Source organism: Suricata suricatta, chromosome 9 (genome assembly GCF_006229205.1).
Source record: "Suricata suricatta isolate VVHF042 chromosome 9, meerkat_22Aug2017_6uvM2_HiC, whole genome shotgun sequence".
NCBI classification, from domain to species: domain Eukaryota; kingdom Metazoa; phylum Chordata; class Mammalia; order Carnivora; family Herpestidae; genus Suricata; species Suricata suricatta.
In genome coordinates this window covers 117,686,375-117,705,609 of record NC_043708.1, presented here as the reverse complement: position 1 = coordinate 117,705,609, position 19,235 = coordinate 117,686,375, and the positions used below count along the sequence as shown (strand labels likewise).

General features: G+C 33.5%; 1 long non-coding RNA gene and 3 other non-coding genes across 4 annotated transcripts; all 4 read left to right on the top strand.

Moving 5' to 3' along the window:
- Positions 1-574: 574 nt before the first annotated feature.
- LOC115302050 lies at positions 575-13,930 on the top strand. Its single transcript, XR_003913405.1, has 4 exons — positions 575-1,179; positions 2,778-3,339; positions 3,860-4,010; positions 11,585-13,930. It is a non-coding gene; the product is annotated as an uncharacterized LOC115302050 (long non-coding RNA).
- Positions 3,002-3,074, top strand: LOC115303257. Its single transcript, XR_003913948.1, has one exon. It is a non-coding gene; the product is annotated as a small nucleolar RNA SNORD107 (small nucleolar RNA).
- Positions 6,178-6,244, top strand: LOC115303248. Its single transcript, XR_003913940.1, has one exon. It is a non-coding gene; the product is annotated as a small nucleolar RNA SNORD64 (small nucleolar RNA).
- Positions 9,021-9,091, top strand: LOC115303256. The gene has a single exon (XR_003913947.1). It is a non-coding gene; the product is annotated as a small nucleolar RNA SNORD108 (small nucleolar RNA).
- Positions 13,931-19,235: the final 5,305 nt, after the last annotated feature.

Sequence of the window (19,235 nt, the reverse complement as noted above, 5' to 3'; positions counted from 1 at the left end):
AGTAAGTATTTATTTACAAATTTTTAAATGAATGGAGGAACCTGGGTACTGGGAACTAGAGATTTCATATTTGAGATAAGTTGTGTTACTTAAAATACAGGTAACTTATACCCTAAAATGTCATTGACACTATTGAGTACAAATTATATCTAACTGCATCACTTAGTGATATACTGGAAGTGTTTAGAAGAGTGGACAGTCTCTTCCAGTTACATAGTTAAGGGATGCCCACATATGTAGTTCCAGTTTGAGTTGGTTACACAACAGAGAAGAAGTCACTTAAAAGGAAGAGGAAGGAGGTTTTTAGGTTTTATTGCTAAGTTTTCAACTAGGTAATGAATCAGTTCTTATTAATTGTAGCTTATAAAATATTAGTTAAAGATTGGTATTAACTCCTTAATAACTTAAAACTGATACATTGATTGTGCCTTCTCATTTGATTTTACCAAAAGAGGTTGTATGTATGTTATCATTTCCATCTTTGATTTATTTAATTTTATTTTTATGTAATCTATACACCCAATGTGGGGCTTCACATCATGACCCTGAGATCAAGAGTCTTATGCTCTACCGAGTAAGCCAGCCAGGCACCCCTCCATTTCCTTCTTTTAAATCATGGCTTTTTAACTAATAGTCTCCAAAGGAAAAAGGACTCTCAAAATTACTGCAGTTAATGTCATCAAATTTATAAGGTCTCAGTCCCAGAGTAGTTTTAGTATTAATGTACACTATTAGGTAAGGAATATAAAGTAGCCAGGTCTTCCTTGGTTTAAGAGATTTTTACAATACAGATATGGTACTTAATGAAGAGATTGTGAATGTTACAAAAAAAAATTCTTGGTTACAGAGCCCCAGGCAAAGTACTTTATCTCTAGAGGGAAAGCCATTCTGTTAAGATAAAATTGACTGTGATATAGATGACAGGTAACTTTTCCTCTAAGAGTTTTGTAAGTGTATGCAAAGAGCCTTGTTTTCTTTGCAGTTGGCTCTCTGGACCAACTTTTGAATAATTTGTGGTACTTTTCTCTGTTTTGGAGGAAAACTTTCCTGTTTGCATAGATCTGCTGAAATGGATGGCCCTTAGATTTTTGGCATGAGTGATTGTGCCCCATGTGCAAAGAAAACCTGTTCTCTAATCTCTCCTAATATAATGATGATGGCCCCCTTGGCAAGTTAGAGGTGAGTGAACAAAAAACTCTAGATTCTGTAAGATGTTTACTTCTAATGGTTATTTAGATTTGGTGATAATGTTTCCTGCCTAGAACTGACTTGAATTGTTTGATAACCTTGATTGTGGAACATAAATTGAAAAAATACTTGGCACAGATATGCACATAATTGCATGTTAAGTTTAAAATAAATGTGGATCTTTGCTCTGGATTGCTAGATCTAAGCTTCTACCTGGAGTTCCATTGGGAACACATAATACCATAAAGGTTTTCAAACATCCATGGCAGTAAATACTTCTTGTCCCTTTGGATTTTTTCTCCACTGTGCATTTAGATGAATATCTAAAACACAGTTGGACAGTGACTTCTTGATTTCCTGGTCACATTTATTAACAGTAATGTATGCATTCCATATCAATATAGGTTTTCATTGAGGTTTAAATAATAGTTACAAATAAAATTCTGGGATTTAATAGTTCTGCTTCCTTATTAAATCATTGTTTTTAAGTTATTTGTGATATTCTGTGTTTAATGCTTTGATAGGTAAACTGGACTTAGTATAAAGATGTATAAAAAGTAATGTTGCTTCCTCCTGCCTTTGTAAACTTTTCTCTTTAATCATGTCATATTTTAGAAGTCTTGTAAGTTTTCGTCAGCTTCATCAATAAATGAATAATACTGTGTAATTTTGACATACTACATGATGGTTTACATCTACATTGTGAAAAGATTACACATCCATCAATTAACATAGCTACAATTTCTTTTTTGTGTGTCTGTGAGAACATTTAAGATCTACTCCTTTTTTTAAAAAAATTTTAATGTTTTTATTTATTTTTGAGAGAGAGAGACAGACAGAGTAAGAAGGGGAGTTTCAGAGAGAGAAGGAGTCACAGGATCTGAAGACAGGCTCCAGGCTCTGAGCCAGTGGTCAGTGCAGAGCCTGATGCGGGGCTTGAACCCACGGACTGTGAGATCATGACCTGAGCCGAAGTCAGACGCTTAACCGACTGAACCACCCAGAGCCCCTTAAGATCTGCTCTTGGCAAATTTCAAATATTATAATACAGTGTTCTTAGCAATGGTCCCCATGTTGTACATTTGATCCCTAGAACTTACCCATCTTAATAATTAATATATTGTCTTTGATCAATATCTCCCCATTCTCTACACTGGTAAGTCCCTTGTATCCACCATTATATTCTGTTTCTAGGAGTTTAACTTTCTCAGGTCTCATATACAGATATCAGAAGTTTTGCAGTTTTTGTAAATCTGTTTTATTTTTTTCTAGGTCTTAACTTATAGTAGAATAATATAAGTAATTTATGGAATTATGTGATAATAGTAATACTTGTGTAGAAATTTCATATTCTGATTTCAAAGATTAGGAAAAACACTATTTATTTCAAATCAAACTTAATTGATTTGATCTATTAGATCACATAAAGTTTTAAAATACATGCGAATCAGTTGACAATACATTGCCAGATTCTTACTCCTCTTTGCATTTCAGTCCTCTTGGGGTGGCTATTCATTTAATAAATCAGTATTTGAATTATATTAGATAAGTAAAGCAAGTCATGTTATAATTTTTTTTTTGTATTACAGTTTTTTCAGTCTTATGAAGTACCTTTTTGCCCACATAGTTGATGACTCGGAAAGGAGGAGAGAATTTAACCACTCAGTTTTCTGACATGTAACTGTGGATCCTACTCAGTAGTTTCTCAAGGAGGCTGAAAACCATATTAGCTACATTTAGGACAAACGTAAATCACTCCAGGTAAACTAACTTTTTAAAGAAAAGTAATAATGCATTACGGAGGCCTTGGCTAGGTTCATGATGACACAGGACCTTGTCTGAACATAATGATTTTAAAACTTGAGCTCAAATGACACTCTGAAATCTAGTCAATGTGCCTCAGTAGACTTTTTAGAGAAAATTATTTTCAACAGAAAATTTTGGCTTACTGTGAGAACTTTGAATACTTAGAAATGACAGGGGTAGCAGTATACTTTGCCAGTTCCTCAGACAATCCTTTTTTTGTAAATATTCATAAATATTCTGAGCTCATTATTTTTTCCCTTTTTTTAAAACATGCCATTGAAAGCAAAAAACGAAGCTCATCTTTACATCTCAGAAGGCACATGCATATGCCGAGTGGAAGCAAGGGTATGTAAAAGGGAGACTACTACTTCTTGGATCACATATTTAATGTGAGAGAGATGTCTAAGTGATGATGTCCAAGAAAATGGGGAACTAATATTATGGAAGTATATTATGAAATACAGTGAGTATGTTAAGTGTCTTCAAATGGACACCATTGGTATTTGAGGACAGTTTATTTTGTTTTAGTTTTTGTTCATTTGTCTGCAATGATCAATGTGTATAGAGCCTATCACACAGTAGATGTTTAAGAAATGTCAGCATTACTGTTTTTTTTAATGTTAGGATGCAAGTTTTTGATTCATATAGTATAATGTCTGTGATTAGAATCTAGGCCTATCTATTACCTAGCTCCATACCCTTAACCACTGAAGTAGTCAGCTTTTCTTAAATAGGAGTCAGTCAATACTATTTGCTGTTTACTGGGACTTGTTTTTGGGAAGCTAGGTACCTTGTCATAAAATTTACCTTTTAGTTATTTTTGATAAAAAATGGAAATAAAAAAAAGTTCTGTTTGCTTTTCCAGGGGTAAGAAGATCTCTTCTTGCTTAGTGAGATGATGAAGGCCCAATAAGAGAGCAGTATTTGAAATACAGTTCCAAGGATATGTTTGTTCTATATGTGAATGTTGATTTACAGCTTCAGGTGTTAATACAGCAAATTCATCTCTGCCAAAAGTGAGTAGACCGTATAGAACAGCTACAGTATACTCATTCAACTTCTTAAATGATAGAAGAAGAAAACGTGCCTTGAGGAACGTTTTCCTTGTGCTCAAAGGGATGTGGCATCTTGGCCCTGGTATCGTCTACTGACTGGAATGCAAATTAAAAAACAATTTCATTAGTTTGTTCTGCATTCAGTTATCACCTCAGTTTGTTTCTGGAACCCATGTTGCTAACATCACGTGTTTTCTTGTTGTTTATAATTTATTGTCCAATTAGCTAACATACAGTGTATACAGTGTATGTATACAGTGTATACAGTATAGTCTTGGCTTTGGGAATAGATTCCTGTGCTTCCTCACTTACTTACAATACCCAGTACTCATCCCAACAATTGACATCCTCAGTACACCTCACCCATTTTCCCTGTCCCTATAACCCCCTACCCCCCTCACCCTCAGCTTGTTCTTCGTATATAAGAGTCTCTTATGGTTTGATTTTTGCCTATAATTTAGGAAGTTCTAATGTGGAATAGTAATGGTTAGTAGATGACTAGACTGGGTTAATTTTCTTTGGTGATTAAGATTAATCTTAAAAAGTAGATGAGTCAGCCAAAACTCAAGAAAAAGCCTCTTAGATCAACCAGATGTTTAAATTTGAATTATTTTTGTTAGATTTACAACTGATGAGGATACTACAATGAACCAGAGGGATTAGATAGTTATATACCTGAATTCAATGAGTTATCTGTTCCCATTTTTAAAATTTTTTTTATTTTTTTAATAGTTTATTGTCAAATTGGTTTCCATATAACACCCAGTGCTTCTCCCCACAAGTGCCCCCCACCATGACCATCACCCCTCCTTCCCTCCCCTTCCCCCTTCAGTCCATGGTTCGTTTTCAGTATTCCGTAATCTCCCTTGATCTGTGTCCCTCACTCTTCCCCGCTCTTTCCCCCTTCCTCTCCCCATGGTCCCCTGCCAGGTCTCTCCTGTTAGACCTATGAATGCAAACATGTGGTATCTTTCTCTGCCTGACTTATTTCGCTTAGCATGACACCCTCAAGGTCCATCCACTTTGCTACAAATGGCCATATGTCATTCTTCCTCATTGCCATATAGTACTCCATTGTATTATATACCACATCTTCTTGATCCATTCATCAGTTGATGGGCATTTAGGCTCTTTCCATAATTTGGCTATTGTAGAAAGTGCCGCTATGAACATTGGGGGTACATGTGCTCCTATGCATCAGCACTTCTGTATCTCCTGGGTAAATCCCTAGCAGTGCTATTGTTGAGTCATAGGGGAGTTCTATCGATAGTTTTTTGAGGAGTCTATATAAAATTTATTTGGACTGCAATTTACAGAGTTCCTTCCCCTGCCTTTAAGAATTTTTATTTTAATTCCAGTTAGGTAACATTCAGGGTAATATTAGATTCTGGTGTAAATTACTGTGATTTCAGCATTTCCATACAACATTCAGGGCTTGTCACAAGTGCAGTCCTGAATTCTCCTCACGTGTTTAACCAGTACTACCACCCACCTCCCCTGATTTATGATATGACAGCAGAAATAAAGTTAAAGAGCACAATTCCTGATATTAGTAATTTTATTGTCTATTAGGAGACTTATATGAGAAAAGGTAGTGTCTGCTCTCTTCTTTCCATGATATAATTTGGATTGTATTACCATTCCAATTTGGTTCATTGTATCCAAGTCTTAGAGCTACATCAATGTGATGTATCAATAGGCTTCTTATTGGACTTTGTGTTTTATCAATATGATCTGTCTTAATTTTATTTGACCATTTACATTGATTCTCACTTAAATCGAATATTTTCATAGATATGTTCAATGTAATCTAGGTCATCAAAATATTTGAATATTTCATTTTTCAGGTTGGTAGTGGATTATAAGCTATTATATTTAGTTCTAAGCCTCCAGAAATCTTGATATAATTCTTGCACATTGCTAGGTTTTTATTGTCTTTAATTTTTCCCATATTTCCATATCCTCACCTTAATTCTGTGTCAGTTGAATTATATTGCTGTCATTTACTTACACTGTTACATAAAGATGATCATAATTCTAAGCTAAAAGATATTGCATTAGTAGAGATGTACCGTCTAAAGGTATTCCTGTCACAGAGTGGTAGTAGTTGTTGTGAAAGACCTTGACTGGATTTGTGATGAGTTATGTCTATTGAGTATGATGAAGTGAAGCTCAGTGTGAGTACTCTGAAGTCCAGCCTAAGTGTCAACCCAAATACATAGTACATAAATATTCTGAATGTACACTTACACTATACATTTTGCAAGATATTTTGAGCAGTATTGTGCATATTAGGGGAATGGAACTGTAGGTTTTTCTAGTGAACTAAAGAAAGGGGAATTTCAAATTCCACTACTGCAGTTTCCTTTTGTAGAGTGTCTTCCATGTTTGTAGCATGTGTGTATCTCACCTTTGTCTTTTTCATTATGAATTTCAAGTGATATACTCAAGAGAGTAAAAACTTGGTAGCTACTATGCTGTTTTCTTTATATTGCATACTACTATAATCATTCAGTTCCAACCTCATACCTGTTTCCTGATAACATGTCTCTAAACTATGAGGCAGCTCCAAGTACAACATGAATAAGAAAATACTAGTTTGTTGTTGAGATACTGATTTGGTCTAAAATAAGACTTGCTTTAAGCAGAATGCTAAAGATACATTCGGATGGATTACTTTAATTTATTTTTGTATGTGAGCACTTTATTTTCTTAATTAATTATTTTTTTAGTTTACATCCAAGTTAGTTAGCATATAGTGTGCAACAATGATTTCAGGAGATTCCTTAATGCCCCTTACCATTTAACTCATCCCTTCACTCAGAACCCCTCCACAACCCTCTGTTTGTTCTCTATATTTAAGAGTCTCTTGTGTTTTGTCCCCCTCCCTGTTTTTATATTATTTTTTGCTTCTCTTCCTTTATGTTCATCTGTTTTGTATCTTTAGGTCGTTATATGAATGAAGTCTCATATGATCTTTCTCTTTCTCTGACTAATTTCACTTAGCATAATACCCTCTAGTTCCATCTCTGTGTTTCCAATGGCACTATTTCATTCATTTTTATTGCTAAATAGTACTCCATTGTGTGTGTGTGTGTACGCACGTGCACCACATCTTTATCCATTCATCCATCAATGGGCATCATTTGGGCTCTTTCCATACATAGGCTATTGTCAATGCACTGCTATAAAAATTGGGGTGCATGTGCCCCTTTGAAACGGCACACCTGTATTTCTTGGATAACCATCTGTAGTGCGATTGCTGGGTGGTAGGGTAGTTCAATTTTTAATTTTTTGAGGAACCTCTGTACTGTTTTCCAGGGTGGCTGCACCAGTTTGCATTCCCACCAGCAGTGCAAAAGAGATCCTCTTTCTCTGCATCCTCACCAGCATCAGTTTGTGCCTGAGTTGTTAATTTTAGCCATTCTTTTTTATAATTTTTTTTAATGTTTTATTTATTTTTGATACAGAGAGAGACAGAGTATGAGAGGGGGAGGGTCAGAGAGAGAGGGAGACACAGAACCGGAAGCAGGCTCCAGGCTCTGAGCTAGCTGTCAGCACAGAGCCTGATGCGGGGCTCGAACCCGCGAACGTGAGATCTGACCTGAGCCGAAGCCGGAGGCTTAACCGACTGAGCCACCCAGGCGCCCCTAATTTTAGCCATTCTTACTGGTGTGAGGTGGTATCTCACTGTGGTTTTAATTTGTATTTACCTGTTGATAAGTGATGTTGAGCATTTTTTTCATATGTCTATCAGCCATATGAAAAAGCGGGACATCAGCTGGATGTCTTCTTTGGAGAAGTGTCTGTTGCTGTCTTTTGCCCATTTCTTCATTGGATTATTTGTCTTTTGGATGTGGAATTTGATAAGTTTTTTATAGAGTGTGGATACTAACCCCTTATCTGAAATGTCATTTGCAATTAACTTCTTCCCAGCAGTTGCCTTTTTAGTTTTGCTTATTGTTTCCAGGTGGATTACTTTAGATGTCTTAATAAATTAATGACCTTTCTGTATCTTGGCAAGACATAGATGGGGATTTCGAAGTTATGACACTTTGTGATTCAAGGGGATGAAATTGACATTTTGCAGTTGTTGGTACTGAGCCCTAGAGAGAAACTGATTTGCTAAATAGCATGAATTTTTTTTACCCTGCAGTTTTAAAAATCAGGTCTTTAGTGTCACATTTTTCTTTAATATATATCTTTACTTGTATGAATAATGGACCTTTTGTTACCTATGATGGGAAATCTATGATTAGGTCCTTGTGATTTGCTTATAGTGGCTATTATAAGGGAGTTGATCAAGTAATTTAGGAATAATGTTTATAAAGATGTACCACTGACAGTTGAATATATCAAGATCTTATCTTTAGTCATCTTAATTTGTTAAGGAGTGTGTGTGGTCTGTGTGTATAGATAATGTGGGTGTTGATACTGTGATAAGTGACACTTTATAGTGTAAAGCTGTTGAGGTTCAGAAAAATTACAATTTTTTTTAAAGAAGAAAGGTAGACAAGTCTTTTCTAAGGTCTTTCCTGTAATGAAGTCCCTGTTTCCCTGCCAGAAATTTTAGTATGTTTATAAACCTCATACTTGTCTGACTTCACTTAATGTTTCTGATCCTGTCCAGTAGAGATATGTTGGATGAATTGACAGAAATGAGATACCTTTCTAGTAACTGAATTAGATTAAAAGCATATTTGAATGAGGAAGGAAGGGAATACTCATTAGAAGCCATTGAGGAGTAGTGTTGATTAGGGTCATTTGATTTTGGATGTCTAGTACAACCTGTAGTAGTTCCTTATTATTACCGGGAGAAAGCATGCAGTGGTAGTTCCTAGCTCACCCTGTCCAAATAACCCCATTCTTGGGGTATTCCTTTTTTATAGATGATTAAAGAAAATCCACTCTAATAGGAATCCTTGGAAGATGATCAGTTTATATTATTTATTTTTTGGAGGGGGTAGGTTGGCTTGATGGTCAGACTCCTTGTTTCTTGAACCTGATGATAGTAGTCATTCCTACAAAGGGAAACTGAGGTTCAGTCCAGCTGATTTATGGTTGGAGCACTTTGGTGAGAGAGTACTAGAAGGAGTGAATTAGCAGTAAATAGAGTGTTGGTGGAATAAAGGAAGATAAGAAGGAAAAATACAAGGTTTCAGTGATTGTGGCATATCCTTAGTGTTTGTACAAGTGTGGAGAAGAACTGTAATTGAAAATAGTGTTAGGATTCTTTCAGTTGCTGGCGAGAATTAAGCTCTCTGTTTGAATATTGGACTAGTGGAGGTAGGTTGGGAATCCAAATTACTAACATTGACCTGTTACTTTGTCATTAACATTAGTGTATGGGTCTCAACCAGCTTTGCCATATTAGATTCTGTGTATCATTTCTTGAGATGACTAGGCAGGATTATGTCTTCTGTTGAAATTTCTGTGGTTAGCAAGATGTGCTGATCAAGTAAGTATCTGTTCATTGTGTGGTTATTGGAATAGGTAGAGTTGTATATTTCTAGAAGGCCTAGATTAAATCAAACTTTCTCCAACTTTAGTGTACATAAGAATCACCTGGAGGGCTTGTTACAGTTTGAGTAACAGTTTCGGGTTCAGTGGTAGGTTGAGGTCAGAATAGTTGACGTATGTAGATAGGAAACAACTGAGTTTTTTCAGACAGCAAATTGCTAATATACATTTAAATTATGTACTTAACTTGAGGAAGTAAATTTCTTTTTAATAATGAATCAAATACAAAATTTTTCACCAAGTTCACATTGGATAAAAATGACCAATAAAAGTTTATAGAGAGCCATTAATGTTTAAAAAACAACTTTTTAAAAGTAGATGTGATCTCTGCACAGTGTGTTGATTTTCTGGACATTGTAATTTCTGCCTCATACTTGTACTTTTGTGGGAAGGTTTATCTGGTCTGTATTCTGTTGGTCACAGAACTGCCTAACTTGAATTATTTGCAGTATAAGCATATGTTTGGGTGTGTGTGTATGTGTGTGTGTTTATACTTTATTTTAAAGTAATCGCTACACCCAGTAAAGAGCTCAACCTTACATCCCTAAAATCAAGAGTCGCATACTCTACCAACTGAACCAGCAAGGCACCCTAGATTTGTATTGTTGTATTTTAAGCATCCACTTCTGGATCACGTTAAGTAGGCCAGAAACTTCCACTACCATTGGACTTTTGGGTGTTGAGTTTGGGGTTGAGTTTATTTTCTGGGGAAATTTCAGCAAATATGTTGTAGATTAGCTGTGAATACTCTGGTGGCTGTATTTGGTTGTTGAAATCTGCTTTTTATAATGGTGCTTCTTTATGGGAATAGTGTTAATACTGGACTGTCTACATTTACTTAAAAACATCGAAAGGTAGCCAGGTTCTCCAGGCTTGAAAATGCTGAAGAATATAGATATTGGTCAAATCAGAGTCTCTCTCCCATGCTATAGCAAATAAGGAACTGAAAATTGGAATGAGTGGACTTTTTTCACATGGCTTGGAGTGAATTAGAAATTACATAAGATTTTTAAAAATTGTGATATGATTTCTGAAAATAAGTTATTGCAGTGAAATTGGTTTATTCTTAAATAATAATATTTGGGGGATTGTATTTTTCTTAATTACATTTTGTATAATGCATAACCTTCTCTAGTGAGATTGTCTGGACAGTGGTTTTGTATTTTAAATAAATGAAGTGTTTATTCAACTGAGTGAATGATGCCAATGTGATGGCAAAGTAATAGAAATTTTCCATTCCTCAAAGATTGCTGAAATAACAGTGAAGAAAAAATACATAAAAGCCCTGATTTAACTAGTAATACTTTTCTTTGTCTAAGATTATAACACGATTTATAAACATGGTTACAAGAAGTCATAGTAGAGTTATTCTTATATTCTTCTCATACAGGGAGAACAAATATTAATGGTTGAACAGTTAACAGTTGAATACCTTTATGCAAATTTCTTAGAAATCAAGAGAACATTCTTATTGAAGAGTATATGACAATTTACTTGTCAGTATGTAATAGAGTACCTGACCACATAAAGAGTTGTGAAAATGTATCATTATTTGGGCCAGAAAAAATAATTGGTTATTTATTCTCTTGGTTTTAGTAATGTACATAAACATCTACAACCCTGTAAAAGTGTTGGAACAATTGTATTCAAAATGACAATACATGTACAGATAATTCAAAGAAGAAAATACTGGCAAGTAAGCATCGGAAATGTCTCCAAATCATTCATAAACATCTTTTAAAATCATTGTATATACATTTGAGTCAATTTTACATAGATGTGAAAAGGTGATGCCAAATAGGTGAGAAAGTGGGTGTCATTCATGGACATGAATGCAGCCTAAGAAGCATGGACAAGGATTTCATCCTGAAATGTAGAAAATTTATTGGACAGTTGATAACTGTTCAAGCTCCATTAGAGACCTGTTCTCGAACTACCCTTCTAGATGACTTTTGTTGTTGTAATTGTTGTATTTTAACTGTATTAAAACTTCTAATTGGTCCTCTTACTTCTAGCTTCAGATTCTCTATTTCATCTGTCTGCCAGAGCAATATTTGGAAAAGATATGACAAACCAAGTCACATTTCTTCAAAAATCTGCATTTGACATGTTTTCAAGAGTTTTTAGAAATAAGCAATAATCAGAGAAGAGGACAAAGATTATATAAACTGAAAATAATTGAGGATCTTTTGAAACTGTCAAAACTGGAACTTTCCGACTTTTAGACACTAAATCTTTGGATTCCTAAATTCCGTGACCTTTTTTTCACTTTTATCCCCTGAATAAGACTCCCCTGATATGGATCTTATGAAATTTGTGCAGCAAGAAACAAGGTGATAGTCTGAGTGCCTCTGCATTGATCAGATTGTGGGTTTCACATTTTTCTGGAATATCCTGAACAATTACTTAAGGACTGCTATGAAGTCTCAACCTCATTCTGATTCTCAAGGGGTTTTTGACCAAGACCCTCCTATAGAGACACTCTCTAGATCTTGTACTCTGTATTTATTTCATTGTCCAACATGGTCAGTACAGCATGGCTAATTCCAAATTATTCCCCAGAATGCAAGTGTATGAAGTTATCTACTGAATTGAAAATTTTTCAGGTAGATGGCACTTATATAGTATTATTTGTCTAGATTGGACAATCTCAAGTATATATAAACCAGCATTCTAGGAATATCTGGAACGGACAAGAAGGACAACACATCCTGACTTCAGCCAAAAGCTTCAACTGCAAAATCACAGACAAAATAAATAAAGATATACACTGTCTTGAAGTTCATCTTGCTTTTCAAATATTTATATTTCATTAGCAATCTTTGTATTTAGAAAAATATCTGTTATATTTTTCTATGGATTATCAAATTGCCATCAAAATATTTACTAGTAAGAGCCTTGTACATGTGACTTTAATACTTATGTGATAAAAGAATTTTCTTTCTTTTTTTTTCTTCAAACCATATACCATTTTAGTAACCTAAACATATTAACTAATTTACTGGACATTATAGCTTAAGAATAAATACTTAGGAAAATTGTGATTGGGTAATGGTATTGAAATCAATATAAAATAGTGACGAATATGTATGAACTATTCATTGGATGTTAGTGAAAAGAATGAAATTCAACATGTAATAGTTCTTTATTGTATTTTATTCTTTTTTGCTTACTATTTCATGGACTGTAATGATCAAGCATAGAGGCTACATTTATAAACAAATCTATTGTTTTTCAAAATGGTTGCTGTGTTAATAGAGCTGGTTCCCTAGGGAAGTTTCTAAAAGCATGTTTGGTAAAACTGCCTTCTGAAAAAGATTTTAGGAAGGAATGAGGCCGTTTTCTAAAGATACACACAATTTATATTCATTCATTGAGTAGGAGAGTGGAAATGGACATGAGAAATGTTTAATATATTAATCAGGGGAAAAGTAAGGCACAAGTTATTGTGTATTTTGAGAATATAGTATATGAATAAGTAGAAATAAACATTAAGGTATTGTGATTTCTAAGAGACTGCTAACATGTAGAAGAAATATTTTTAATACATGATTATAAAAATAGAACTCTTAGACTACCTCTAAGTGATACACATATAAAATCATTTGGATTATTTTTTTGTGGCTTTTAGTGTGAGGCGAGGATTGTTCTGTATGCAGCTGTCACAAAAAATTTTATTAAGGCTGTTCTATGTGGTTGTAGATGTTATTCTGTAAATGGTTTTTATGTTAATATTTGTATGGTATGATATTTATTTAATTCTCATGATGGAATTACTACTGCATATGCGTCCAGCTTCTATTTATGTTTAGGATTTGATGGGTTTTTTTATTCTATGTATATAATAGAAAAATATGCTATGTTAAACGATACTATTAATCATGGAGAGATGACTGATATTTGGGGCATTTTAAATGTTAGGATATAATTTTGGCTATCGAGAGGAGTTTCTAGACTGGCCTTGTTTGTATTAGGCAAATAAAAGCAGACTTTAGAAGGTAGAGAATAGGAAATTTTGGAGGGCTGTATGTGTATGCATATATGTGGAGATAGTTCTTAAACAGCCTCCAAGAACTATCCAAAGGCTCAGCCTCTGAGCCTTTACTTGATGCTCAGATCCTGGGAATCTATATATATTTTATTAATACTGTGATGTTAAATATGTGTAGCTTGTTGTTTTATCCAATGGAATTGTTAAATTGCCTCAACATTAATTTCTTTTCAGTAGATAACTGTTACACCTTTTGGTAAAGTGTTATATAAAATGTGATGTTCTTTAACATCTACTTCTCTACATACATAGACGTCACTGTAAATACAGCTTATATGGATAGGCATTTTATTTTGCTTGACACAAATGACATCTAGCCTCTGTGTTTATTGCACCATTAGGTTCAAATTTTAGGGTGGAGTAAAAATGCACAGTGTCTAGTATAGTATGGTTTTTTATATATGATTAATCATGTTGGAAATGTCATTTTAACTATTGGCAGCTTTGTTTTTGGTTTTCATATATGTTTGTATGCAAATAGAAAATACAGTTACTAGAGAAATCTCTACATGTGGTTAAACATAATAAGGTAGAAAGTTTTTAGTTGCCAGTGGAATTGGACTTTTAATGATAACTGAAATGTTATTGTTTTAAAATACTTATATCTAATAGTATAATAGGTGATTTACAAGTTTTTATTGGAGATGTTTGTAATGGTCTGTCAAATCTATGTTCTTTAAATGATGGGCAGATCAAAGAAAAGTTTTATATAATTGTGTATATAATTAGACACAGTTATAATTATTCCTTGACTTTAAGAAAATATAATATCAACCAACATGTTTTATAAATATGTAAAGTGAAAAAATTGCATATAGTTGTCAAATTATCTCTGAGTAAATAATTGGGCAGCTGAAGTTCAGGATATTTTGTTTAGATTGTTCTGTGTGTTAAACAAGATATAATAATTTTCACCTTAAAGTGTTTATCCTTAATTTTACAGGGGTTCCATTCATATACATCTGTATATATACCCACAGGTGTATTTTATATGTATCTATAAAACAAGTGTTTATTAAAAATCATAGAATAGAAACAACTTTTGGGCATAATTATCACTTGGCTGTAGTCTATTCTTTGTGTTTGGTGGATGGTAAGGGAGTTTTAGTTTATGAGCATTAGTTGCTGGCAGATACTGTTAGATACCTACTAAAGTTACAGACCGACATTAGTTTTTGTTTTAGAACATCTGCATAGGATTTGCTGATAGGTGCCTATATTTTTTGAATGCCAATTTTAGAGACAATGTGAAAAAAAACACTGTGTTGACAAATTGAATTACTATACCATTTCTCTTTGAGATGTATTTGGTGATGAAGATTGTATATTTTGTTTTGCATATAGAAGATAAGTGTCATTTTATGAATCCTTTTTAGATATGTAATTTGTCAGTAATTTTGGAAATATATTTTAATTGAAATATTAAAGGCAGAATCATTGATTATAGATACAGTAGAGTAAGCATCTTCAAGAGCTAGGCTTGATTTTGATTTTTTTCTGTGTTTATTTAAGTGCTTTATTTAAGTTTATTTAAATTCCAGTTGGTTAAAATACAGTGTAATATTAGTTTCAGGTGTACCATTTAGGATTCAGCCCTTCATACAACACCCAGTGCTCATCATGTGGGCACTCCTTAATTCTCATCACCTGTTTAATTCCTCCCGCACCTACCTCCCCTCTGGTGACCTGCAGTTTGTTCTGAAGAGTCTGTTTCTTGGTTTGCCTCTTTTCTATTGTTTTGAAATTTTTTAGTTAGACATTCATTGTTAAAGTACAGAAATTACCATTCATATTTTCAATATAAAATGAATAATTTCTTATACTATTAATATATTTTAGATGTTAAATGTTTACAACAGAGCAGGGAAGCAGTTGCTGCATGGGATAAGCTTATGTAGTATATCTTAATTTCCTACATATGTAGAAACACCCTCCCATACACCTACCCCCCCCCACACACACAGAGTAAATCTGTTATGTGGAAAAACTATGGTGAAAAATAATATATTACTAGTAGGAGTGTTACAAGATCATCACTGTGTGTTTTCACTGGTATGTGTGGAGTTGTTAAGGTAATTGTGCACCTGCGGTCAAATCTTTGTTTTTATGCTATAAAACTTGATAGATGTGCACACATTTCTGTCATATTTGAGTATATTTTACCTAAAGCATATAAACCATTCTTAGGCTTGTAGACATGAAATAGTAAAATAAGCCTCTCTGCTGTTAAGATTTCTAGACTGGTGTGTATGTAATTATTGATAAAATATTTATTTCTAGATATACAGACATTGCTGAAAACAGAGTTAGTATATGTGCTACTGAAGTGAGCACTGAAAACAGCTTAAAATATCAAATTTTTAAAATTCAATATAATTGTTTCTCTGCATGTTCAGTGGTTTGTGAGAGAATTGATGGGGTCGTGGATGTTTTCCATTCTCAGATTCTTTGGCTTTGTATCTTTTTGATTTATAGAAATAGTGAACATCATGTATATTGCAGTCATGCTATTGATGAACTATAAGTTTGAAAGGTTTAACATTTCCAATGATTTTAAGAATTCCTTATGGATGGCACTTTGTGGTTTGTTGTTAAACAGTGGTATTTTTTTTTTCTTGGAGTTTGTGGTACCTCAGCTAATTTTATTTTTTTTTCCATAATATTTTATTGTGAAATTGTTTTCCATACAACACCCAGTGCTATTTTTAATAGTTACATAATAACATTTCACTTAGGAAGTATATAGAATTGGAAAACAAAATAATAGAAGGTAGAAACAGTTTTTTTTGAGGATGTTAACCCTTGTGTTGGATTCCTTGGAATGATGGGATTATTAAAGACAGTTTATTTGAAAATTGGGTTAAAAGCCTCTGAGCTTTGTTTTTTTTGTTTGTGTATATACACACACATGTATATAGTCAGGAAAGAGAGGGTGGTTAAAAGTTCTTTCCCTCACATTTCCATTTAGAAGAAAAATTAGACTTCAATAATGAAATTGTGCCCATTTTATATAAAAATATTTCTACTTATTTAAGGGACATGAGGTGTAATATCTCAGATGTACTGACGTTTTTGATAAATTTATTTACCAAAGAAAATTTTATAGAACCTAAATTACACAGTTCCATGTTCATTTGTTACACACCACTAAGACAACTTTGGAAATAATGGGCAAGTCAAACATTTAGGTTTTTTTTTAAATGTTTTATTTATTTTTGAGAGACAGAGTGTGAGCTGGGAAGGGGCACAGAGAGAGAGAGAAAGAGAGAGAGAGAGAGAGAGAGAGAGACAGAATCCAAAGTAGGCTCCAGGCTCTGAGCTGTTGGCACAGAGCCCGACATGGGGCTCAAACTCACAATCCGTGAGATCATGACTGAGCCGAAGTTAGATGCTTAACCGACTGAGCCACCCAGGTGCCCCATCAAACATTTAGTTTTAAACATCTAATATTTCCAAATGTATTAAGAGTGTTACAATATAATTTCTTAAATATTTTCATTGTAAATGTATTAGGACTATTGTCTTTTAAAGTTGGCAGGACAAGGAAATGGATTATTGATAAATAGGGTCCTAGAGCTATGCAATATTTATCATATATTCATTTAGTTGTTAAGAGTAATAGAAAAGATTATGCATTTAACCCATTCTCATAGTACAATAGTTTGCCATTGAGTAAGTGTACATTGTATATTAAAGAACATACACCATGTAAATTCATTTGTTTTGTTGGGTTTATTGTAATGTATTTCTTTTGGGTCTTCCCTGGGATGTGTACCTTAGATTATTTTTGCGTTAAGATACTTTCTTAGAGCAGATCTAAGGATCGAAGTTCATAGCAAAATTGAGGGGAAGGTACAGAGATTTGCCATCTAGCTCCTGCCCCAACACATGTGTAGTTACCCCCATTATCTACATCCCTTACCAGAGTTACATACCATTTGTTACGCTGATGAATTTAAATCAATACCTCATAATTATCCAAAGTCCATAGTTTGTCATGTTTAACTCTTGATGTTGTACATTTTGTGGGTTTGGAAAAATGTATAATGACATGTATCAGTCATGGTATTATGCAGAATGTTTTCATTGACCTAGAAATCCTCTGTGGTCCACCTAGTCATCCCTCCCCATATTTATTTTTATAATTGTTGTTAACATTGGAGATATATATATAAATGACTTTGTTAAAGAGAGTTTATACTACCTCTTGGGACTATATACAATTCTGTATGTGTTCCTTTGGTTGCATGACACTATTCAAGACAACTTTGTAAATAATAGGCAGATATAAATTTTTTAATTTTTTAACATCTAGTATTTCTAGATGTGTAGAGTCTCACAGCGTATAATTTTGTAAATAATTCATTGTAAAATTTCATAGTTTCATTGTTATAAAACGCTTTAATTGTAGTGCAATTAATAACAATTTCAAGTTTCTTGAGCTATTGTGTATTTTGGTATCCATTTTTTCAGTTGTGAGGGGAAGGAGAAAGTTACCAAAAAGGTGTGCTGTCACTCCTGAATTCTCCAAAAGAAAATTTTACATTTTAATCACTGTTTAGACCTTGTATTATTATTCATTAAAAAACCCAAGTCATAATTTTATAGTTATATTTCTATACAACTATAAATTACACAACTATAAGCTTATAGTTGTTTCCCTTATTATGCATTTAATGATAACAAGTCTGTCTTATGAGAAATTTTATTGTTCCTCTTTGAGTTATTGTTTTGTATTTAACTGAAAGTCATGAAAATATTCAAGACAACATTGTAAATAACAAATATATCATTTAAAAATACCTACTGCTTCCAGATTCATAGGGTTTCACAAACTATAAATTTGTAAATATTTCATTGTTGTAAAATACCCAAAATTGTGTTTTTATAAGTGTTGGCAGTGTAATAAGTAATTAATAATTGTTCTCTTAGGGTTATATAATATTTTGGTGTTAAGTGGGTTTTTGGAGAGAAGGATACACAAGATCGCCTTCCTTTATCTTCAGATTGTTGTTTTTTATGGATGAGAAAATAATAGATTTTGTACTTAAACAAAATACTCCAGGATGATTTTTACCTTTAGAAAAAGGAAGACAGAAGGAAATTGTCATCTTTAAATCGCAGATATATTTGTGATACTCTTATTGTTAACCAATTATTGTTTTGCTATACTATATAAATCTACTCTTTGTAAATGTATATGTGTATACATGCATTTGCATACATATTATAAATGTTAATATACATGTGCACATATACTTTTAGTTTTAGGAGTATAAATCTGATAGTACTCTCATTTATTTGCTTATTGCTTTGCATGTTTTTTAAAATTAGGGAAATGTTCAAATCTAAACTTATTATTTCTAGAATCCTGCTTCATGTTGTATCTAAGTATATATTATTTTTAATTTTTTTTTTTTGCTGTTTTTTATTTTGGAGAGAGGGAGGGAGAGAGAGAGAGAGCATGAGCAAGGGAGGAGTAGGGAAAGAGGGAGACACAGCTCTGAAGCAGGCTCCAGGATCTGAGCTATCATCAGCACAGAGCCTGATGCAGGGCTTAGACCCATGAACTGTGAGATTATGACCTGAATCAAAGTTGGACGCTCAGCTGACTG